The 26066-nt window shown below is 39.0% G+C and overlaps 1 protein-coding gene across 1 annotated transcript in view; it reads right to left on the reverse strand.

The window, feature by feature from the left end:
- Nucleotides 1-16844, reverse strand: part of LOC306872617 (cadherin-11-like) — a 57495-nt gene extending 40651 nt beyond the window's left edge. The window contains exon 1 of the mRNA XM_079421252.1: nt 16359-16844. The gene's annotated coding sequence lies outside the window, so the exon portion shown is untranslated. The remainder of the gene's footprint in view (nt 1-16358) is intronic.
- Between the last annotated feature and the right edge of the window lie 9222 nt (nt 16845-26066).

Below are 26066 nucleotides of genomic sequence, written 5' to 3' on the forward strand. Positions count from 1 at the left end.
ACCATTATTGTGTTTTTTAATCTCTCCATGTTACCACGCGCAGAGCTGAAAAGAAATGTTGTTTTTATTAGTCAACTCAATTGGAATAAAAAGTCCGATTTGGATTCATATCTTTAAAGCTTTTGATACAGATGTTTGTCTAGACTTGCAATTGCAGGTAGAAAGAAATCTGCCAGCACATATATCCAATCACAGCCCATTGAGTTTTGCTGTTCCCCAGCTGCAAGACTGCAAATCTTAAGGCATGAGAAGGGTAATTAACAGCCTAGTCGTGAAGCCTGGCAGAGCAAGTTATCCTCGTAATTACAGCGAGTAGGACCTCCGATCAGCCGTCTGCTTTAAAAAAAATGCTCAAATGCTCCTTCACATAAACATGAAGACCTGCCAAAAAATAACTGAGGTATGCATTTCAAGTAGAGGTATCTCTTTAACTAAGCAAAGATGGTGTGTGTGCATCTGACGGCTCTGTTTTGTTTTGTATGAATGTGCAGTATTTTTAATGTAAAATATCTTGTGTGGTACAGCCCAACCTCAGCGAATCAGGACAAAGGATGAAATTGGGTTTGGGCAAACATGGAGCACGGGCGGACAGATTAGACTTGTTTACAGGGTAAATATGCAGGTCACAGCTGTGTGAAGCCGGTGCCACAGTCTTCATCTTTGCCACACGTGACAGAGCATCCTGCCAGACACTACTGTTATTTGTGGCAGAGATGTTAGACAGAACTAAATTACTCATGTTCAAAGCTGTGTGCTTTCAGGAATTATGAGGAAATATCGAATAGATTTGAGATGGGCCCAATGTTACTCCCCCTACCCCTCCCCCTTCTCCCTTTGAATTTTCAATGTCTTTGTGAATATTACATATTTTGTTTCATAATTTATTATCGCTGTCCAATTCCAACAGTTTTAAGTGTGCCTGTTCTGAATAGCAATGACCAGAAATGTCCCTGGGACCAAAACACAACAAGTGGACATCTTGTATGGCACCGTAAGAGAATATACAAGTCAAAATAAGAACAAAGCAGCGCAATAAAAAGCAACCTTAAAGGATTTGTCAAGAGACAGAACACTCATCTATAGTTCTAGCATCCTAACAACACCGTCTGGGCCTGATTTCCAACACTTCAAACCAGACAGGGGGAATAGACTGCATAAATAAGCATCCTCAAACACCATGCATGGTGCCCAACACAGACAGCGCAAAAAACAATAACTTTCGTCCAATCTCCTACAGACATGAAGAACAATCAAAACCCAGTGCTTCTGATAGGATGTTTATGTGAATTTGTGTGTGTGTGTGTGTGTGTGTGTGTGTGTGTGTGAGAGAGAGAGAGAGAGAGAGAGAGAAGAAAGAAAACGTGCTTTCCTCTGCTTTTCTGTCGGGAAATGGACACAATTCATTTAGTAATCAAAGGGCATTGTTTTATTAACATCTCAGAGACGAAAACATCAAATATTCAATAGCATAGAGAAAAAGAGTCAGACGGTGAGGTCACCTTGTCTAACTGTGTGACTCGCCTCTATTCACCTCTAACTATACATATTCAGTGAACTGTCGATAAGAAGACATTTTCAAAGTCAAGCCATATTCTAGCAATTGTGCTTTTCTGCTTCATGTATGGGAGACAACAGTGGCGTGAAATGAGTGGCTGATGAATGGCGACCCTCTTTTCACAGCTAGTCTTCTATTCTGGTTTTTCATTTCTTTTCCAGGCCATTTTTTTCCCTCCCCAAGAGGAACCTCAAGTGAGGGTGCAGCTCAAGTAACGACTTTGTCCCTGATGCTTCCAACTCAAAGCATCATCAAAACCAGCATCAAAACCACCCTCTCGGTGAGAAGGCAATTACAGATGCATTCGAATCAGGATTTATATGTCTGTATATGTCTGTGTGTTCGACTACAACAAGAGGTCAAAAAAAAAAAAAAATCACAAACGTGAATGCATTGGTAATATATGTAAAAGTGGAGAGCTGCAGAAGCTAAAGGAAAGCATGGGTCAAAGGAACGCTGATATTCCTGGCACCACTTCTCTCTCGAGGGTGATGTTTATGGATAAGCTCTTGAATATGTATTCCACAGATTATGAGATGTGCCTCAGAATGACTGTCCTTTATTTCCCCTGAAAAAGGTCAGTGACCCTCCGTTGCTGGCGATCACCTGACTCGAGGCCAAATTAAATCACTCCACTTTTCCTCCTTGACTGTCATTTATTTTGTAGAAGAGGCTCCTAGTGCATCGTATTACCTGTTTGAAAACCCGCAATTGAGGGAAATTCAATATGCTTTCAACATGCATTTAGCCTCTGCGGGACCGGTGTCAGATTTGCTATTGTGTATATCTGATAAAAAAAGCAATGTTTCTCCCGGTATGCACATCGAATTATTGCAGTTCCACCTATCTGACCCTAATTTTGTAAATCATTAGGTTTTTATTATTTGTCTATAGTTCTCCACATCAAACTGCAAATGATTTTCTCCACTCTGGTGCTTTCTAATAGGATTTGTGCAGCAGCATATTTGATTGTAGTAATCTATTTACAGAAATCTTTAGAAATGAAGAGAGCTGGAGAACAAGCTGTGGAAATTGTAATTGCCATTAAACGGGGCTTTGTACTTGCACAACATCGATGGTGAGCGAGGTGCATTCTGATAAAATCATCATTAATAGAAAAGACGGCCATGTGACGAGCCTAGCGATACATGGGAGATGAACCAATATTTAGATAGGCTGAAAGATAAGTAAAGGACGCTTGAAAAACTGTCTATCTTCAAGCCAAAATGATAATTAGTAATGAGATAAGCCTGAAGGTAGTCTGGCACCTTTTTTAATTCCTGAACTTTCAGGATCACAATTTAGCAGTCAATATAAACCTTGTGATTAATTAGCACTTGAACTTTCATGCTTGTGGTGCATTATGTTTGCCAGGAGCTAAATGAAAGAAACATCTCACTAGATAAGGCATCGCCCCTTTCCCTATGATAAGAACACTATTTTTCTTCATTCCTTGGCTGTTGTCATTGGAAAGTGACCTATAGAATGCACTTTTTTAAATTTATTTACAGAGTTATTTATTTATTTTGCTCTATTTCTTTCAGCGCTCAAAATCTGCAGAGCTGAATGGTTATCTTGATAAGAGTAGGCCCTGAGCTGCATGCGTTGTGACAGCCTCCAATGAATATCAAGTGACGTGAGCCACAGTCTGCAGCCATTCTGGAGGGGATAAAAAAAAAAACTTCCATTGTAATCGCTGCCTCCTTTTAAACCGCTATTACCTTGGGGCACAGTAGCCAGAGGTGAGTAAGGGCCGCTGACATACACCCACTGTCGCCCGCCAAATTAAAAGAGGCTCTGGCCTGTGTTCGTGAATACTAAACGCATCCTGAAAAGCCTAATGTGGATCTGATTCATCCACTCGGACGGCCTGAAGAGGACAGGATTCCTCCACAACCTTCTGTGCGTGCGATAATAAAAAACGAGAATGAAATCAATAAGCTTGAATTATCAATAAACACCACTTTAAAAGGCAACAAAAGTGTAAAGAGTCACTGAAAAATGAAGCGGGAAGGGCTGCTGAGAGGGAGATTTTTAGAAGACGATCTGGCTTCTGTATCTCACCCACACATGGACGCTCCGTTAATCGGCAGCAGTTGAGCCTCATTCATCAAGGCAGTGGCTCTCAAACCCCGCTCACACCCCTCACTCACGGGGGAGAGGCAGATGTAACTCCCAATGTGTGCTCCATACTGTGGCTAATGACTAAATCTGTCATTTTCAACATTATAAAGGTTTCTGTTCTTTATTCTTACAGTCTCGATCATGCTTGATTAGTTGTTGTATGCTGGATTTAACGGCTTCCTGGCCATTTTGCCCAGAATCCCTCCATCTTTTTTTTTATGTCGCTGCTTCTCTTATAGTTTGGTCTTTGAGTGGATTTCTTTTCCCACGTCTCATACTTTCCACAATCATTTGCCCAATTATTAAGCAGACTACAATATGGAATAATTCATGAAAATGAATTATTCCAGTGGTTTAATGAAAGTAAGCCTAGACTCACATACTCTGACTGTATAGACACAGTAATCTTCCATATTACAGTTAGAAGTGATAATGAGAGAATATATTACACTGAACACTCATTGTGTGTAACTCAAAATATAAGACACTATTGGGGAAGCAACTTTAAAACTGTAGATTGCAAACTTAAAAAATAGATACGCTTTTTATTAAGAAAAAAGCTTTAATTCATTAACGAAAGGCATTTTTCAGAGGATTAATTACTCTTGGTGTTCAAGAACCATTTCTTATTCTTATTATGTTGAAAAAAATTATGCTGCTTAATATTTTTATGGAAACGGTGATGCTTTCCCCCCAGGATTCACTGATGAACAGAAAAGAACAGCATTTATTTGAAATATAAATATTTTTGTAACATTATAAATGTCTTTAAATATCTGATTAAAACTGTTCATAAAAAAAAAAAAAAAAAAAAAAGTACTAAAACCTAAATTTTGTGAATATTACGTATTATTTTGTTAGGGTTAAAGCATTAAAATTACGTAAATTTACAAAATAAATAAATAAAAATACTACTAATCTAATATAAATTATGAATAAAATCAGAAAACACTTTTAGATAGCAGGTTTAAAATAGTGATAAAAGAGCATTTGATTGTACTATAGCTAAAATTAATCATTTTATTTGATCAGTGATTTAAATGTATTAAAATAAACTGTGAAAAAGAGAAGTATGATTTTAGTGAATCAGTCGAACACTACACATGCATCAGGAGACTTGTGTGAGTATTGCTTCAGCTCATTCATCTGCAGGCATAATAAAACATGATGAAAAATTGTTTTTTGTTTTGTTTTGTTTTTTAAACTGAACTCAGTGGAAAAAGTTCCTTGTTAGTGTTTTGAAAAGAACTGAGCTACGATCATATTACTGAAAAATGTAGTTTGTAGCATCACTACTTTTAGCTAGTTACTTAAAACTAAATACACATTTTTGCAGTTTTATTCTTCTCTCTCCCTCATTTTAATACAAAGTCTGTGTTCAGCAGCAGTTCAGAAATAAGCAAAAATCGCAGGCCTACAATTTTCTTTCAAGGAGTGCACAAACCCCATTGCATTTCTCCACAGATTTAAGTGTCTTTTTAAAATTTTATCCCTGGATTCAGTGAGGTGCCACTAACCAGTCATAATCTGTTATTGTGTGCCTGAAACCATGTGTGATTAATTTCTCTTTTAAATGAATCGTCCAGCCCGGTTTGGCATTGGGGCCATGATGGAGCCGCACTATAAATGGTTTATGTCATGGCTTTTGTCAAGCGCCTTTCCCCCGCAGCCTCGCTCAGTAATTGAAAAGCCACCTCCGATGGAAGGACTGAGCGACTGTGTTTGCTGCATACTGACGACGGAGACCGAGGGGAAAATGGCCCGAGTGGGTCTTAGCACCTCAGTCTGAATAGCTCCCAACAGGATTTCCAGGGACATCTGCACTGACCCATAATGACCCACTGGGCACCCTCCGTCCAATCAATAATGTTTTCTGTTCGGGCTGGACGGGAGGTGGAATAACTGTATGACGGAATGAATAACAATGTTAATAACGAAGCTCTCGCCGAGCTTTGTGTTAGTATCAGATGTGTTCATTGTGAATTTGATTTAATCTCAGAGGCGACTATATCTGTCAGCGTGGCCTCAACAGCCATGAAAATCGCTCTCTTTTTCGTCCATCTCTCTCTGTTCTTAGCCTCAGGATTTGCTTTGCTTGCATACAGAAGGGTTGTGATAAATGATAGCATCTGCCTGCCTTCTTCACCACCTGCATTTACAAATTCTTTATATAGGTGCTCACTGGGTAGAGGTCAGCACTACGCACATTGCACAAGGAAGAAAAAAATAAAATAAAAATAAAACTTTATATACCTAAACATTATACACATTTACACACTGGATGACCTGATCACAAGCAGTGAGCTGAGACAGACTGTTATTTAAATTAAGTACTAAACTTCAAATTATAATTATAGACTTAACAGGCACTTATACTGCTACATATATCTAATTCATTAAGATCTTTTTTTTCTTTTCTTTTTTTTAAGAAACTGCATATATTTAATCAAAATTACATTAAAAACAGTAATTGTTACATTATACATTATTATTATTTTTTTTATAGAAGAATAGAATAGAATAGAATAGAATAGAATAGAATAGAATAGAATAGAATAGAAGCAATCCTAAAATGTCTAAAGATACAATTTAAATCAATTATAAACACAGCAGCATTTAAAGCCCTTATTTTTGCAGTTAACCATCTGGGTCACATCAGGACAGATTCGTGTTTACACTACAAATGGGATGTGATCCATGCATCTCAGAATGGAGTGATAAGATCCTAAATATTTTGGACTGTATTTACCATAGACACATAACCAATTCTTATTATCTCAGACTGATCTTAACCACCAGTTCTAAACATTTTCTGTGAAGTCGCTTTGAAATATCCCGCAATGTTTCAAATGCTACATAAGTAATACTTGACTTGAAAGTCAGGCCTAAGGAAACAAAACATGTCTGCAACCAAGAGTTACTGCTTTCTCTATCCATCCCCCACAATATGCTGTGCCCCAAATAACCCTCAGAGGCAAAGAAACACTGCCAAGTTAAGAAGTTATAGAATTGTCAGCTTCCATGCCACTCAAAATCTCCCATTTCCTTTGCTTCAAATGCAGCTAGGAGCAGTGCTTTTGAAATCTCCTATTTGTGTGCATGTGGTGACGTGAATGCCTCTATTCTGCATTAAGACACTTCTGAGAAACGATGCACACCGGCTCACCCTGAACTGTCTGCATATAAAACACAGCAGAGTTTTTAACTGAAAGCAAAACAAAACCTTTCGCTCTTAAATTTCAGCAGTAACTGTTCTGCTCAAAGCTCAGATTTCAGAAGCAGCTTGAAGAAATAAAGTAACTCAGAGTCAAATTACTTGAATACGTATTTTTATGGTATGTAACAAGTGACATAACGTCAAGGAGCATATGATGCAATTCATAAGAAATGGTTTTATACTCTCTAGGCTGCACAGTCACTGCTTTTGCACTTTCATCGGAGCATTCTCGAATGTTACCAAGGAGAGCCATTGAAACACAGACAGCTGTCAGGTCAACAATCACATGAGTGGGCAACAAAGAAAAGATTGTTTGCTGTGGGGTAAAAGGTGCATACAGAAGGTGAATGGGCGAATGGAAACATTCAAAAGAAGAAAGAGACTGTGCGGATGTGAACTGGTCTTTCTGGCATAAAATGAAACCGTATTTTACATGACAGTTGAAGGAGGTACAGCTTGTTTGCTCTTCGTGAGAGTGGTGGGTTGATTTGTTTGGATGTGGTCTGTAGTTTAGGGCCCCCCATACACCGGACTGTCCTGGTCTCTCGGCAGGGGCCGGGCTTCTCCATTACAAGCCGGTTGGGTTTTATGACGCCAGCCTAACTGTCATGTTAATGAACGTCTTGCTGGCCTTCATGAGCCCTGTGTCCTTGTGGAAGTGACAAGCAGTGTACAGCCCTTTACTGTTCTCACTGAAAAGGCCATTACATCCTTCTCCTCCAACAGTTGTAGTGCTAATGTTTAACAGCCTAATTAGAAAGGGAAGCGGCTGCTTTTCTTAAATGACTGTCCACCCATGGGCCACCCACAATGTCAGGCAGCTGGAAATAATTTCTGCCTTACTGTAACCTACAAAGCCCAGCAAACAGGGGTCAACAGGATGTGGACACCCCTGCATTAAATTATAACAATTAAAACCTCAGGCAGGACGAGTCCCTGAGGTCCCAAACTATTTACTACAGAGCTTGTCCGTGACAGAAAGAGGTCTAAAACGAGCCTTCCTGACACAACAGAATTTACAGAGGTGTGAAATTAAGTGCAATTTGGCATTACAGTGATCCAGCCAAACCTAAAATGCCTTCTTAATGCGAGAGTGAAGAATGATTCAGAGAGGATATAAGCAATGGAAAAGCTGTTGCTTCAAAGACAAATAGCCCCGCAAATAGAATGACAAAGTCCGTGCTACAGAGGTAGCACTGCAATGCTGGCAGATTCCCGAGGGTGCTGGATCCAAGAGTGTGAATGAGTTTACTGATGCAAACCTTCATTGACAGGCACTAAACAAAATTGGGGCGTTAGATGGAGGGACAAACGCTCCTTTTCTGGTGCATTCTGCTTTTGTGGTCTTTTTCCCATATTATTCTCTTTTCTTTGAAATCTATAATATATTTTATTTCATTATTCTTTTTTTTTTTTTCTTTCATTTTACCTACAAAACATACAAAAGTATCAATTAAATCAATAAAATATATTAAGATGTTTGAAATAGATGAGCTGTGTAATCCATTAAAAATAGAATGTATTTTATAAAATAAGTTCTACATGATCAGAAATCTACAAAAGGTCCAAATATTTACCTTATCATTTATAAAAGTTACTCAAAGAGAACCATATCCTACTAAAGTAATCTTGGTTATACATGTAGTAGGAGATTTCATAATTTTCCAAATAGTAATAAACCTTAGTATATGCTGGAGTGCATTTTAGATGTTCAAATTGAAAGATGAAGACAAGATTTACACAAAATCAGGATAATCAGCAAGATTTATGTTTATCCAAACTTATTGAGCATATCTACACATGTTGTCATGTAGAAAAAAAAAAGTCTAGCATTGATTTAGCAGAAAACAAAAGGGGAATCGGTACACCAAGTTCAAAGTCCAAAATTATTGAGAAAACATGTCACAGAAGATTTTCATATAAAGTGACAATATAGTACAAAAATTGATTGTGTATAAAAAGAAAAGAAAAATCCTAACGCTAACCCTAGAACTTATTTAGTAACATAATGTAAATGTTTTCAAAAATAGTTTCTCATTATGTCCATAACCCTTGAGCACTTGTGATAACTTTGAGGCTGGTTGAGGTTAGGCAGTGGTCAGTTTTGAAGCATCTGCCTCCTGGTCTCTAAGATCTTGCCGGCAAAGCTGAAGACTGAATCCGCCATTGTGACTGCCTGATAAAGAGATTAGGGCACTGTGAAAGGAGGCGGGACAGCATCGCCGTGCATCTGAGATGCTTAGCTGAAAGGCCCATTGTAGGCCCAGTACACATCCTGCCTTCCCAGAGTACTTGACAACCAAAACAACCAACAACAGAATTCCTGTGTCAAACAAAACGCTCCTTGTCTACCCAAAGGTTTATCTGCCTCATTTACAAATGTATGCCTTTGTGACCAAACCGCTTCCCATTAACCCAGCCACTAGAAGCAGAACTAAATAAATGATTCACTCGTTCCATGCTATTTTTGTTGATCTCAGGGTTAAAAACGAAAATGACACAAATAATGTTTGGAGAGATGGATTGACTGAATGCCCCTCTCTTTAAAATGTCAATAGGAAGGAAAACCAGGATACGAGAACATGTGCTGGGACTGTCCCGCTCCTCTTTTGAGTGCTTTTTCTCTTTCGCCTAAAAATTTAATTAGCATATCAAGCCAAAATAATTTATATATTATAGAACACCAGATGTTCCAAACACACTGAGTTCATACAAATTTCTTTCTTTCTTTCATTCTTTCTTTTTCTTTCTTTCTTTTATTAAAAAAATATTATTCATCCTTATTGATTTAGCTGCAATTTCCCTCTGAGGAAATGAGCTCTTCAGATAGTTAAATTTAGCTAAATACATGTAATCAATCATGCATCTTGTCCCATTATAATTCCCTGAAAAACTAAGAGGTATAATAGACAAAATAATATCATTTACATATCTTTTCAAGTCCTCAGATACTGGCAAAGAAAGGGCCACATCACAGCCTGGATCTGGGGCCCTGCGATTGGCTAAAGTAAACAAATTTACTGATTAGAAACCCCTGGGATTATTTTTGCATCATAATTCATTTGAGACAGATTTCCATCCAAAAGTTAATATGAGACCTTGGAGATCGCGGATACAAGGCTGTGGATGCCAAGGACTACAGAAGGTTATCAGTGCCGTACTTGTTAAAGTCCCGGTAGTGCAAGCTCAATTTATTCTACTTATTATGTATAAACACAAAAATTGGAAGCCTTTATCCGTATCCCTCGCCTGAAATATTGGCCCACCAGGTTATTCAACAAATTATTTTATCTTTCACATCATCTGTTCCATAAACGTAGTTTTCTCTCACCATTTGGGAGTTGTTGTTCATTGCAGCCTTTTCCCGTTCTTTTGGTAACTGAGTTGTAATTGGCCTGCTTCTTATTCACTGTTGACAAAGCCCCAGTGCTGCTAGATTTGGACCTCTTGTTTTCTCTAAGTGAACCATCCAAACTCTAGCATTGTGGCCAGGTCTTTAGAGAAGGCTGCCCATCAGATGGTCAGTGGAATGGAACATAGCCTGATTCTTCGCACACCATTTTGTCAGCTTAGGGATTAAAAGGGATGAATATTTTATCAAGGCAACCAAAATGGCCAGGACCACACAAAACTGAAGTGCTAAGTGCGGGAGGTGATGAGTTATGTCTTTTTCCATCTCTGCCAAAAGAAATGACCGTGTCCTCTGAGGATGAAAAAAAAAAAAATATTATTCAAAACAAACAAAGAGCTCTGTTGAAAAGAAACATCCTGTGCGGCCATCCATAACCATGCATATCACACGTGTCAAATTAATTTTGTTTTGGTGGATTTTCTCTGGCTTTCATCAGATAAGGGAAAAAAATTGTAGTAGAGGGGAGATGAATGACAGAAAAAAGGCTGATGAGGTGGTAATATAACATGGAAAAAACTTAACAAGGTAATGGCTGAGTGGAGGCCAGGGCTCTGAGATGAATTCTGACGAAGGTTGGCGGAGATAGAGCGAGCAAAAGAGTGGGCAGTGATGAAGAAAAATAAGAGATGACTGACTGAGATAGACGGGGGAAAGTTCAGACTCTTTTCTCGCAGCAGTCTGACATTTACAGGGCCAGTTTGGAGGAAAGAAGCTGGAGGAAGCTCTTGACCTCCACTTCATTACAAGCCCAAAAGACCCTCCACTACATTAAACATTGATACAACAGAATAAAAGGACAGCAAGAAACGAGGGATGCATTGAACTGTGAGAACAGCAATGCTCTTTTCCTCCCTCTCTTCGTCTTTCTTTCTCTACAGCAAACTTAAAATCCAATTTCATGCCTCATGTCTTAAAATTAGCTAATTTTAAGAGATTTCCCTTTCACTATTTTGTTTCTGCATTTCAAAAATCTGCAGCAATATTCATTACCATTAAGTAGGAAACAATAAGCTACTTAAACGTTGCTATGAAAACTCAAGTGATGGCGTAGCGCTTGCAAACCGCAAGAGACAACTAGCCAAGAGACAAATACCAAGCATTAGCCGCTGTCATCGTGACTGGCATTCCCTGTCTTTTTCCTTTTGTTCTGGTAATTTCTGGGCTGGTGAGGCGGCAAATAAATATTTAAAGACAGAATAACGTAGCGATTTACGCACCCCACGCATTCAGAGACAACCATCGTTGAGCAAAATTACAATGATCAGATTGTGAGTCAAGGTGTGTTCTTCCCTATTGTTTCATTACATTCGAAGACTTGATTAGACAAAAGAACAATGAGTATACATCTCAGGGAAAAGTTTAATTGCGCCAAATCGTACATTGCCAGTAGCACAGTGAAGGATAAAAGGAAGAGAGTTGGAGTAAGTATTAGCGTATTATGCAAATGCATCACCATATGCCACCAGATAATGGACCCAGAGCACTTAACGCTCTGATTGTGGGCTATGGGTGATCTGTAAATTAAAAGATGTTAGTTCACTTTCAGAAGGAACAGGAGGGGTATTTGTAATCCATTTGTGCCGGTGTGCTCTTTCTGATTGGTCTACGAGGAACGCAGCCCGCGCTCATTGTCTTCAGTGTCTTGAATATTAGTGTTATTGTGCACTGTGGCTATGCTGGGCTTAAACAGGGGAAACCCAACAATTAGCTTTATTGCAGATGCAAAGAAGGAGTAATGGAGCGTGTCACTGCAGATCAGTTCGTCCTCCCACCCCTTTCTCACTCCAAAAAGGAAGAGTTGCTAACCTGTGAAAACCCTCAGCAACACTAACCAGATGGCTGGTATCTGGACTCTCAAATAAGCTACTTCTTTACTTACAGGGATTCATGGAATGGCAGGGGCTAGTGCATAGAAAACCATATTCATGCAATCACATGTTGTCATACTTCTAAAATTAAATATTCATGTGCTTCCTGTCTCTGACCCATCACGTCTGTTTTATCTGTGTTATTACAGCTGGAATTCAAACTGAGAGGGAAAGGGGGGTTGCACTTCTGTCGTAGGATACATAATTGAAGAAAAGGTTATGCGTCTCATGTCTAATTGTGCTGTGTGGAAATGGGTTCAGGATAATGCTATCTGCTATTTTGCGGCCAAGCAAGCCTGAGAGCAGAATTGGGCCTATTACTGACCATACACCTAAGACACATCACTTATGACCAGTGCTTTCTTTCTAAAGGTCAGCTCTGTGAGAATACAGCAAGATTTGGTATTTTGGATTCATTGCAATGAAAAATATTTCAAGAAGTATTTAATGACTGTGTCTATAGGACAAAATGTCACTGGCAAAATTATCCTCTTTAAATATACTTAAATATTATATAAAGTCCACTTTTATAACAATGATAAGACTGAATACCTTAAGAAATGCCAATCCTAAATGTACTATTACTATCAGTAAAGTCATGTGAAGTAATACCACAAATATAAATAAAAAATACAATCTGTCCACATGCTTGATAGTCCCTCAATAATATATATATATATATATATATATATATATATATATATATATATATATATATATATATATATAATCATAATTTCATCATTTTGTTTAATAAATGTATTATATTTTGCTGCATTTAAATGATAATTATAAAAGCAAGCATGAGAACACCAGTGCACTTGAATCAGTTTCAAATATGTGGTATATTATCCATGTATAGTCATCCATAAAAGAATACAGGATACAACAGTGAGAGAAGGGCGAGTTACATCATGGTCTTCAAAGGCAAAGGTTAAAAAAAACCAGTATGATGATATAGTGCTAGATCAAAGAGTGGTCTTGACATCAGAAAAAATGTATTTCCAAACTGCTTTGACAAAATCTACTTGGCCTGTCACACTCCAGGCTATCCAGGGTAAATGAAGAATATTAACAGTGAAGCCTAGTAAAACTAGCATGCCATACTGTTGGCAGCAAATTCACAATGCATTCCTGTGTTTTCATTCATAATCCAATGCATTTTCAGAACAGCAGGCTCCAGATTTTAGTGTGAGGTCACATATCACACCAAATCTCATAAAACAACAAACACCAAACTGCAACTGGCACGTTGCGGCCGTGGTTCATATAAATTCATCCTCATATACCTCTGCATCACTAAGAAGATCCTCTCAGATATCATTCAACTGGCATCCTTTCCACAATCTCAACATCTCTGTACAGCATTAGTCATGAGATCACAAATGATGAGTAACGTTTGTCATTGCATCGCCTTGTAAAGTAAAGCGTTAAAAGAATGCAATGAAGAAAAGAAAATCACCCCCTGCTCTAAAAGTTAGCATATAAAAGGATGTATGATTTTCTGCTTTGCTAATTGCTCTTCAGAAGGGTGAATGGATGTATTCCACGCACCCACGCAGTGATTAGTACAACCACGTTCAGCATGAAGGCTGCTTTGTATAAATAAAGCTATAATTCTCCACTGTGTCAAATACTCTATTAATAATTATTTGAGGGGAATTTTTCAAAACGAACACATCCAATTTATTCTCCTGTTGCCTCATTTCATCCACCATATTTAGGAGTGGTAATTGTAGACTCTCTTCATGAATCTTTGTAAAAACACTTAAACATACAGGCCATCGTATAAGCTAGTTATCAGATCAAACGAAGCACTTTAATTAATCACCAGTAAAGACCCACTAGAAAGTGCAGGGTTCTCTTACCGCACCATGCTACCAGTCAGAAAATTGTATTTATGTGTTCCAAGGTCACTAACAGATGGCATGAGATTCCTGCACTGGAGACAGTTGGCACGAACAACTTGGCCCTGTCCAAGTGCCTGTATAATCATCATTATTCTGCGCCTGAGTAGAAACCACCACAATGAGACCATACTGCCGAGGAGGCTGCCAGCAGAATCAGGACTTTCTTTATGCATCAACTTGACTGAATTTACCTAGGTGTGGAGATTCATTTACCTTTTTTTAAGCAAAGCCAAATGATGTTCAAAAGCGCTGTTTTTCTGATTGTAACTTTGCTTTTGCCTTTCAAAAGACTGGCTTTAATGAAAGCTGAAATGAAACGCTCCCTCACAGAATATGGACAGATCAGATGAGCTCTAAAAATCTGTTCTCTAGCTGAGGTATTTATTCATTTAATTGAAAATTAAACTCATCTCAGAGATCCCTCTGCCTTGTTTGGATGTGGCTGGTGGTGAAAAAGGTGAAAAAAAAAGGTCTCTTTGAGAAGCTTCACCAGTCACCATAACAAATGCCTTTATTTGTTGAAAATGACTGAGTCTCTTCCTCTATCGACCCGCAGTGATGTGGGACTGGAGCAGCGCAGCACCCAACACAATGCAAGAGCAAGATATCGGGGGTTCATTTTTTCTCCCTGCACACAACTCCAAGGTGGTAATGTGACACCAAAGGTAACAGAAGCCACTGACTAGAAAGATGTTAATCCTGACAAAGTGCCACAGCATTAGCCAGAGCCTCTGCTAGATTGAATTCTGCATCCCTAGGTAGCATGAGCAACACAGACGGTGGCGCTCAATCTTTTTGAGTGGTCCTCCGAGACAAAACTGTGGTAAGCAAACTGGGCCAGAACTAAAAAGAACAACAGCACCCTCTGTTGAATGCATGTGAGAGTACATGGTGTTCTTCAAATATTATTAGTGTCATTATTATTATTATTATTATTATTATTGTTATTGTTATTAAGAACACATTTTTAAAGTTATTTTAAATGTATTAGTATTGGATTGCTGAGATATATATATATATATATATATATATATATATATATATATATATATATATATATATATATATATATATATATATGTTTCCATATCTCTTGTTAGGCCTATATCTGAGATATAACTGCCACAAAAACAGACATCCTTTACCTATTACATTGCGTCTGACAACTAAATACACAATTCTAAAAACATTTGAATGTCAAAATAGGCTTATCCTAGACAATATAACAATTACCAAAATACGATTTTCAATATATATATATATATATATATATATATATATATATATATATATATATATATATATATATAAACGATCTATATATATATATAAACAATATAAGTTCTGCATTTCTTCGGTAAGCAAATTCACCGAGGAAATGCAGAGCTGATATTGTTTATAAAATATTTGTGTAATTATTCATGATGTGATTCTCACAGTGGGGGGTATATGACTGTTCTTACGCCCGGGGTTGTGCTCTCTCACCACCCGCACGACTCCTTCATTCCCCAGCGTGAATGCTGAGGCGTTAGTGGATTCACTCCAGCGACAGGCGGCTCGCATTCCCTTATACAAGAACCAGAAATTCGTGATGGGGGGAAACTCCATTACTTCTATCAAAATAATAATAACAATCTATTTAACTTCTCGCTGAATAAATTAGTGAATAAACAAACCGGGGACACCATTACTGTACTATGCACCAGATGGAATCATTATTATGGATATTAGGCTGCAGGCTATTAAAGCGGCATGGAAAGTTGTTCTCAACAGTCTCGATGATCGACAGTCTTATAATAATGCCAAAGTCACAAAAATAAATCTGATGATCTGAATAGCTAATAATAGCGTCTTATAAAACCACAAAGTGTTTCTGCACTGCACATATTATATATATTGGATTAACTTGACTTTGTGATTTGAACGCAGTGCATGCCCACCACGTCGTGCTCACGATCTGAAGAGCAGCTCCAAAAGTTGAGCTACTCGCTGAGCCATGAGCAAGAGCTCCATGGTCCAGCAGACTGTCCACGAAAGCAAATCGCTCCTCTGGATGTCATCTGAGGCGCTCACATTTACTACAGACTAGGTGTGCATGGTTTACAAATTTAGGTGAGTGCAGTCACTGCAAGAGAGCTGACTGCTGAGGCATGGAGAAAACCTTTGGTGACAACGGCTGACCTGTCCTCTCCATTCCTCAGAAGACAGCTTTTTGCAGACCAGCGTTGATATGATGCGCATTTCAGTGGTAAACAGCAGCATCACTTCCTACCTTTGAACACTTTCAAAGACGACACCGGTTGTCCAATGATGGTCCTAACAGCGGCTAAACGCTGGCACTTCTTCTCTCTAACCAACAATCAACATCCAACAAGAACAGTCTGTGTATTAGCACTCCAGACGCAGGGTCCTCCTTGCCAAAGTCCTCTCCCAGAATTGAAGAAAAACCCCGCTTGATTTATTTATTTATTTTTTTGTTTGTTTGTTTTCTTCCCCTCTTCCTTTTTCAAGTAAGTACCGAAGGCAACTGTTAAACGAAGACTGGTGAAATAAATCAGGTATGTCCACGATCAGTCAGGTGCAGCTGCTGTGCGCGCACGTTCGCTCTGCTCCTCCAGCAGCCGGAATGATGATGATGACCGGTGCGATGTAACGCAAGCAGGATGTGTGTGTCTTACCGCCGTCGACCCTCCTCCTCTCCCCGCGTTTCCAGATGGAAGCAGTTTCTCATCTGTCCTGTCGTGCGGTCCCATCTGAAACAAGCGGCCAACGCAACTGTTAAACCGGCCTCTAAAAATCCTCCTCCAATCAAAGGAGACGGATGAAAGCTGAGCCCCCACTGGGGAATGAAAAACCCGCTCGTCTCAATAAAAAACAAAAACATAAAAAAGTACATATATAATATTTGATTTTTCAAAGATATATATATATATATATATATATATATATATATATATATATATATATAAATTGTAAAAGTGCCACAATTCTTTTTGAAAAATCAAGTTAATAAAACGAATAAAGACCGTTTACGAATCCACAATAACTCTTTTAATCTCGCACTCTTACTCGATGTTGTTTAGTTGACGTGTTAGCTATAGAGAAGACCTGGGACTGCTGAAACACATTTTGTTTATTTGTTTCGTCTGTAACGCAGTTTATTTATGTATATTTGATGTAATATTTCCATATCTGTCAGCTACACATTACTCCTAAATATTTATATTACTATACAGCATGTTATGGGTGGATTTACGGTGTTAATAAATTTTACTTTTTAATTAGAATATAATCATGTCCTCCATTTTTAATTCAGAATGTAAATAAATCAATAAAATCTAATATTTTAATTGTATTTATTGGTATGTTTTAGCAAATAGGTGAAATGCTTTGAATATTATAAATGTATTAAATAACAACAACAATAATAATAATAATAATAATAATAATAATAATAATAATAATAAATAGTTGTGACTTCTGATTGGTCAATACAATGTTAAAGCTGTTATATGATGCAAAACATTGTAACAGCTCTGGCACAAACACCTGTTAACCATATTGGCACAGTGCCTAATTAATCAATACTACTACTACTAATACTAATACTACTACCACTACTACTACTACTTATAATAGCCTAATAATAATAATAATAATAATGGTTTAACAAAAATCTGTTCTTTTTTATAACAATTTTATATAAGCAATAAGGTACTCAAATCCATACTGCATTTTGAATGTACAGGTGATTTAACTGACTATCTTTTCAGAATAATACATTTTTTAAGGCTGAATACAGTGTTGCACACATGCAATTACAACAAAGAACAGCAAACCACTTACAAAAACTCATTTTGCAAATAGGTCATTATGTTGTAAGACCATTACTCTGGTCATCATGTCAGAGCATAATTGTAGGTTAGGTCTATAATTATGGTATCCATTACTGCCCTGCTAATTGGAATGTCTACTCTTAGCATTGTGCATTGTTGATTAAAATTGGTATTCTACTGAAACTGCAGTTTGACCCACTTCTTTTCCATTTGTGGCTTAAGGTTGAGGCAGGTAAGTGAATGTGGATCATGCTGAAAAATAAAGCCTATGTAATACTGCTGTTCAGGATCCCATTTGGCGTATATCAAGAGAAATGCAAAATGCTCAGTTTAGATGCGAGTTTAATGAGATGAAAATCATTTTCTTCTCTCTCTTCTGTGTTGTTTTTTGCAACACCGTTATAATAAAGGAAGACAATACTGATTGTTCGGGTAGAAACTTTATTTCCTTAGGCATATTTATGACTGCAGGTTCCACAGTCTCAGATTGAGAAAGTGTTGTGGTGTTCATTAAGAGCAGCTCCTGGTCATATTCAGCATGTGCTCTATTCCTGTCATTACGTCAATAAATCTCAAACATGATCCTCTTTCCATCAGCCATTTGGCTGGGGATATAGTGAACAATCAATTCAGTCAGATTATTAGCCCGTCTAATAATTGAGTTGAGCTGTCGCTCTGGTAATGGATTCACTGCTCACATGGTCGCTTCAGCCAAGGCTGGTTTAAAGAAGTGTGAGAGAGAGAGAAGTAGTGGAGGAGGACGGGGGGTGTGGATGGAATAGAAAAAAAAAGCAAAAAGAAGCAGAGCGACAACGTTGGCAGTGATACCTCAGGATGGCAGAGTAATCAGATCCATGTCAGTTTTTAATCAGGTTCCTTAGCTGTCACATAAGGAAAACGTCTTGCTTTGCCTTTCCGTTTCACAATTGTATGAATCAACTTACAATTTTACATCTGAGAAGAGTCTGTCGAGGTTTCCCGGGAGGATTCCATGGCACAATTTATGCAGTTTGTCTTATTAACTTTCCACAAGAGATTATACGACAGTGGCAGTATCGTTTTGAAGTAACACATTAAAAGACCTGCTAGACTAAAGCCACCATTTAATATGCCTAAAAAGCCAAAGATGAACACGTCTTTTATTGTTTTATCATTAATTCGCACAAACAAACGGCTGCCAATATCAACTGCACGGTCTTGCTGCGGCACAGTTGGGTAAATAAAATCATACACCCATGCCAGTGTACATCCCAGCAGATGAATCAAACACTGGATTCCAACACACTTCAGAACTATTATTACTCCGTCTCTGTTGTTTTGATCATGTATTCACTGCAGAAACCGAGGAAGCAACCAGACACATGCACTCTTTGATATAATATCCATTTTGTCTGACCCTATTTTAATCCATTACGAGACACTGATATCTGTTGGTGGATCAGAGACCTGGCAGGGGTCTTGGCACAGAGCATGGAGAGGAGCTGATTACTCACTCTATTGCGGTGGGAGTTCAAATGAAAGAAAAACAGAACAACCTCAGTCACAGTAATGGAGTGGTGCATCTGACACCTTATCAGTTGGAGGTGCTCATCAGAGAGAGCTCGCTTTATTTTCTTTAAGAGATTTTCCACAGATATGGTTGCGAGTGGGGTGCCGCCTTTCTACTTGAGGTGATTCTGGAAACATGGGGTCCTTGCTCTTTATCAGGTCGTGTCACATCAGACGAGGCAGGGGAAGACTGTGAACAAACAAACAAACAAACAGTTGTGTTTTTCTCGCTTTTCCGCTTAATCATACTTTGTAAAGTCTGAAGTTTTTCGCTCTTTTATACTCACTCTTTTCTCACTTGTGGTCCACAACTTGAGTGTGTGATTTTGTACCAGAAAATCAGAAAAGACCCTGTAAGAAGAGTTACACAAAAATATGCCAGGAGCTTCATCTTCGTAATGAACCTTGTCATTCTAAATGGAAAACATACAAGCAGGAGGAAGCCCTATGAATAATTTAATGAGGAAATCATGAGGAAGGCCTTTCATATTACTGCAAATGATTACTTTTTTCTGCTGATACGAGTCTTTATGATGAAACTGGCTAATTGCTTGTGCAGCTGGATGACAGTTTCACTCTTAGGCATATATGCTAATAAGGAAAGATTTCAGTGGTGTCATTTAAGCGACAGAGAATTATTTGAAAGAACACAAAGAACTTCTATAGAAACCTTTGTCTCCCGAATGACAGCGTGCACCAACACTTGCTTCCTAAATAGACAATTAAAGCTTGAGAGTTTCTTTTATACAGGCTGTACACTGAAATCATTGCAAGTGTATGTAACATCTTTCAGAAAGACTTAAGAAAGAAACAATTCACAACATAAACTGTTAGTCAGTCTCAGGGGGGGTAAATTAAAGGGATAGTTCACCCAAAATTGTTATCATTTACTTACCATCATATCATTCCAAACCTCTAAATAAATCCATACATTGAAAGTCAACAGGATCCAATCCAATGTTGTTTTGGATACCATTGACGTTAATTGTCAAAAACAGTTGAAACAGCCTTTGAAATAGCTTCATTTGTGTTCCAGTCATACAGGTTGGAACGACATGAGGGTAAGTAAATGATGACAGAATTTCATTCACGAGTGAACTCCTTTTATCTATTGTCACTTTGCCACTCAAGCTAAGTATTAGTCTCATGCTACTTAGAGTTCTTAAATTCAAATAGGTAAAAGTGAGGTCTGCTTTAGACAGTTGGCAATGAGTGCAGGACATTGGCAGGTATAGAGGATATAATTGAATGAGGCTGTGCTGCAGCAGCTAATGGAAAGGAAACAGGCTGCTAGACTCAAATGGCAATCTTTGCCACCATACGGAGGGCTCCTGCTGCTATGGTGATATCCAGTAAATAGGATTGAGCCCAATGGGGTTCATCCACTGGATGCCATGGAGTCTCCCCAGCCCCACGGCCATGTGCCACCCTCTAATCTGATCGCAAGAATCATGATACCCTGAGACCACTTCTGAGGGCATACAAGGAAAATGATAACATACTCCAACAAATGGGCCGACTAGGCAATACAAATATGGTGTCGGCACAGCATCATTAGCACTCATTTTAACATTTTGATTAAATTTTTCTCAAATTAGTGACTGATAACAGATTCTTTCTTTCTTTCTTTCTTTCTTTCTTTTACATTCTCCAGATCTGTTCTTTAGGTTTATATAAACATAGTTGCAGACCAACCTCTCTCTCTTTTTATTTCTACTTTTTATTAACAAGATGGAAATGCATTGTCTTCATTATTTCGACATATTATCACAGACCAGCACACATGCTTTAACTTATAGCTCACAGATAGTTTTATTTTATTGTTTCCAGCAAGTTGGTTGTTATAGTACTTCAGTCTTGTGAGCATAAACCTGAAATTACATAAGGAATAAACTAGTTCCTGTAAGCTCAAGGTGATGTTGATTATACTTTGATGAAAACTAGGTCTTGGCCCCAGGCATGCATTTAGTAAAAATGAGTTTATCCAACACTGTCCATCATAAATTGAGGGCTCTATTTTCAACTCCACCAACTGTAGTATAAAACTTTTTAATTCATAATTTTGTTTTAAATCTTGTAAGAAGTACATTGCTGGAAAAGGTTTGCTTTAATTTTGATCCTAGCTTGTCCGGACATCATGATCTGTTCTGTCTTTAATACCAAGCTAGTTTCTAGGTCCATCAAAACTGAGCTACTGTTCTCACTGTCTAATGTTGTGGTTCTTAGCTTTCTTCTGTGTCAAAAGAACGGAAAGTGCAGCTTGTAATACTAGGGATTTCTCCTTTTTTTTTTTTGCACATAAGGATATTTTATTTTACAGATGAATAGAGTAAAACCTAAAAGAGACACACACAGAATTGGTTGAGTAGCATTGATCTATTGCACGCCCACCATCTCTCTCACTGTTCCTTTCTCACTCTCTGCATCTCCCCTCACGTACATTCACAGACTGTACATATCATTTTGTTCCTGCTTTCACTGTGCTTAGGTCTTAAAGTCATAATCAGCCACACTGAGGCTCAAAGCCCTTTCAGATAACAGTAGAATGCACAGCCATAGGCTTATTTTCATGATATTGATGCAATAGCAATCAAAATACCCCCCCCCCAAAAAAAAAATAAAAAATTAATCATACTTTTTTCTCAGTAACAGTAATTTGTAATTTATGTTATCTTAGGACATATACATTATGATTGCTTTATAAAAGAGTCCTATGCATATAGGGGTAACACATAAATCATGAATTTAGCTGTTTTGCTTTATCATGTCTCCAGTTTATAGAACAATATCCTGCTTTGTTTAAAGCCTGAGCTGGGCGAGTTAACAGCTGTCACTCTCTTAAACAAGGTGGATGTGATTTGCACTTCCTTTCAAACACCAGTCACCTCAGACAGTGTCTGGGCCATACCTGTCACTCATATGCCTTGTTTTTTCACTAAAGTTTCCCCTCGGCCAGTAGGGGACACTCAATCGAGCCATGCTGTCACAACCTATTGCCCCTTCAGTCCAACTCATCCATCAATCTGATCAGAGACACGACCCACCGCCAAGCCACAGATGAAAGATCTCCTCCAGTTAGTGCTGCTACAATTAGATTCCCTGTAGATTCCACTGTGCCAGCTATTGCTAAATGTCCTTAAAGCTGAGCTTAGTGACTGTAAGCAGGTAAATATCTATTACCTAAGACTAAAATAACAGTTATACAACCAAAATACAGCCAACATGTTAAGGAATATTAACATTTAATTCAGATTTCAATACAAATAGTTCCTGAATGAGTCAGTTTTTTGTTCTTCCATCCCTTAACAACCAGAGGGATGCAACAAGCCAAGGTTTCAGCATTCAGACATCCCTGTTTCAGGCTGAAGGGGATCGAGCCATCCAGGGCCAGCTGGCGTACTCTGACGCTCATTTGAATTGCCAAGAAGTGGCATGGGGCATTTCCTTAGTGACAAGGCTGGACCACCATGGCTAATCACTAGACAGCTTGGATAAAAATCCAATAAAAATCCTTGGATACAAATCCAAGCTTGGAGCGTTATTTGCAGGCAAGGAAGAACCCGGCACCCCAGATTGGAGAGCTGCATGTCATCCTCACTTGTGCTAACTTTCAATTTTATTTAAAAAAATAATTTGCAGAGCAAATATGCTGACGGATGAGGTTAATCTGTAACATATGTGACATGGACATACAATTTCCCTTCATTCACTTAAAGGGGGAGCTAACCCAAAAAAATAATATTCTGTCTTTATTTACTCTCCCTCATGTTGTTCCAAACTTGACTTCCTTTTTCCCAAGGAATACAAGAGAAGATATTTTGAACATTTTGTGGTCCAAACAACATTGGACCCCATTAAAATTATTTATGCATATATACAGACATGCAGCATACTGCATGATATACTGTATATTGTCCTATATCAAGAGAGACATTACCATACAGTACGTTACCTGTGAGTTGACATTTAATTTTCATATAAGTACATTTTCTGGGTAAATTAAGATATGACTTCTTATTGTCACGGTCTGGTTTCCATTTAGTTCTGTTTTGCCCTTATTTGGGATTTCTTGTCCTAGTTTTGTTAATTATCATTCTGTTCACCTGTCTTGTGTTAATTATCTTGTTTGCTCCTTTGTTCCCGGTTTCTTTGTAAGTCCTGAGTTCTCCCCTTGTCTTTGTCAGATCTTAAGTTTGTCAATGGTAAAGTGTGTTGATGATTATTAAAAACCTCCTTTTCTTCCACTCCTCGTCGTGCGCTTTTATACTACAACCACAACCGTAACAGAAGATCTGACCGATACTGAAAATGGAGTTCGCAGATCGCCTCATTGCCCTGGCCCGCCGAGATCTGACACTGAACAAGTTTGCAAGGGAGTTGGATCGGGGCTAATTTCCATCGCCCCGTGGACCTCCCAGACACCACCGGACTCAGCTGGAGGGAGGGGATCCTCCGGTGTCTGGAGAGTGTCCAGCCCCGATCCAGAACCAACCCGCCGACCACAGCTCGCCCCAGCACGCCGTCTGTGGCGAAACCCATGCCGCTGCCATTTGCAGGGAAACAAAGCCTGCCGCCGTTCGCGGCCAAAACAAACCCGCTGTACGAGAATATGGCAAGCCCGCCGCCTGAGAATATGGCAAGCCCATCTGAGAAACGCAAGTGCCCTCCAGTGTCTGCTCCTCGCAAGTGCCCTCCAGTGCCTGCTCCTCGCAAGTGCCCTCCAGTGTCTGCTCCTCGCAAGTGCCCTCCAGTGCCTGCTCCTCGCAAGTGCTTACCTAAGTCCCCGCTGGTTCCGTCCAGCTCCGCGCTGCCAGAGCGCACCCTAGAATCCGCGCTGCCAGAGCACCCCCGAGAATCCGCGCTTCCAGAGCCAGGGGAATGGCCACTATGCTTCCTCACAAACTCCCGGATCCTCCATGGCCGTCCAAGTCTCCGGTCACGCCATGGCCTCCCGAGCCTCCGGTCCTGCCATGGCCATCCAAGTCTCCAGTCCCGCCATGGCCTCCCGAGCCTCCAGTCCCGCCATGGCCTCCCAAGCCTCCAGTCCCGCCATGGCCTCCCGAGCCTCCAGTCCCGCCATGGCCTCCTGAATCTCCAGTCCCGCCATGGCCGTCCGAGCTCCTAGTCCCGCCATGGCTCCCTGAGTCCCCTGACCCGCCCTGGAGACTTACCCTGTCTCCTCCCTGTCCTGGCCCTGCTCCAGCCTCCAGGGCGCCCGCCCCCCCTCCCCGATGTGACTGTTACGGTGCGGGACGCACCTTTCCGGGAGGGGGGCGATATGTCACGGTCTGGTTTTCCATTTAGTTCCGTTTTGCCCCTATTTGGCATTTCTTGTCCTAGTTTTGTTAATTATCATTCTGTTCACCCGTCTTGTGTTAATTATCTTGTTTGCTCCTTTGTTCCCGGTTTCTTTATAAGTCCTGAGTTCTCCCCTTGTCTTTGTCAGATCTTAAGTTTGTCAATGGTAAAGTGTGTTTATTAAAAACCTACTTTTCTTCCACTGCTCGTCGTGCGCTTTTAGACTACAACCACAACCTTAACACTTATACTTATGTGTATATAAGTTCTGTCATGAAACTCTAGGAGCCTAAGCACAGACTGATGGGTCATTAATGTAAACTGAAGATATTCAGAGTCCAAATTTGACATTCTTGTTGGAAATCACGGATGCCGTGTCTTCTGGGCTAAAGAAGAGGGAGACCTTGCAGCATGTCATCAGCGTTCAGTTCAAAAGCCAGCATCTTTGATGGTATGGGGGTGCAAAATGCATATGGTATGGGCAGCTTGCATATTTTGGAAGGTACTATGAATGCTGAAATGTATATAAACGTTTTAGAGTAACATATGCTCCCCTCCAGACAACGTCTCTTTCAGCAGGACAATGCAAAACCATATTCTGCAGCTATTACAACAGCATGGCTTCGTAGTAGAAGAGTCCGGGTGCTGAATTGGCCTACCTGCAGTCCAGATCTTTCACCTATAGAGCACATTTGGTGCATCATTAAATTAAAAGTACGTCAAATATGACCACAAACTCTTCAGCAGCTGGAAACCTATATCAGGTAAGAATAGGACCAAATTCCAACACCAAATCTCCAGAAACTCATAACCTTGATGCCCAGACGTCGTCAAATTGTTTTTATTCAAATTTAAAAAACATCCCAACATTTCTGGAATTCAGGATATAAAATTTGTATGTGCGCATGTGTTTCTAAAATCTATATGGTAATTTATTATGATATGTAGCAACCATAAATGTCAACAATATATATTTTATTTAAATATGCAACTAATATATACAAAACAACATATATACAAAAATCTGTATGCTTATGTTTTTATGTCTTTATATTTTAATTATAAAATAAAAGCATCTATAAATTGATTAAATGTAAATATAAAATGTACAGTGGTGTGAAAAAGTGTTGGCCCCCTTCCTGATTTTTTATTTTTTTTTTGCATGTTTGTCACACTTTAATGTTTCAGATCATCAAACAAATTTAAATATAAATCAAAGATAACACGTAAACACAACATGCAGTTTTTGAATTACATTTTTTTTTTATTATGAAGGGAAAACAAAATCCAAATCCACA

This window comes from Barbus barbus (genome assembly GCF_936440315.1).
Source record: "Barbus barbus genome assembly, chromosome: 1".
Taxonomy (NCBI): domain Eukaryota; kingdom Metazoa; phylum Chordata; class Actinopteri; order Cypriniformes; family Cyprinidae; genus Barbus; species Barbus barbus.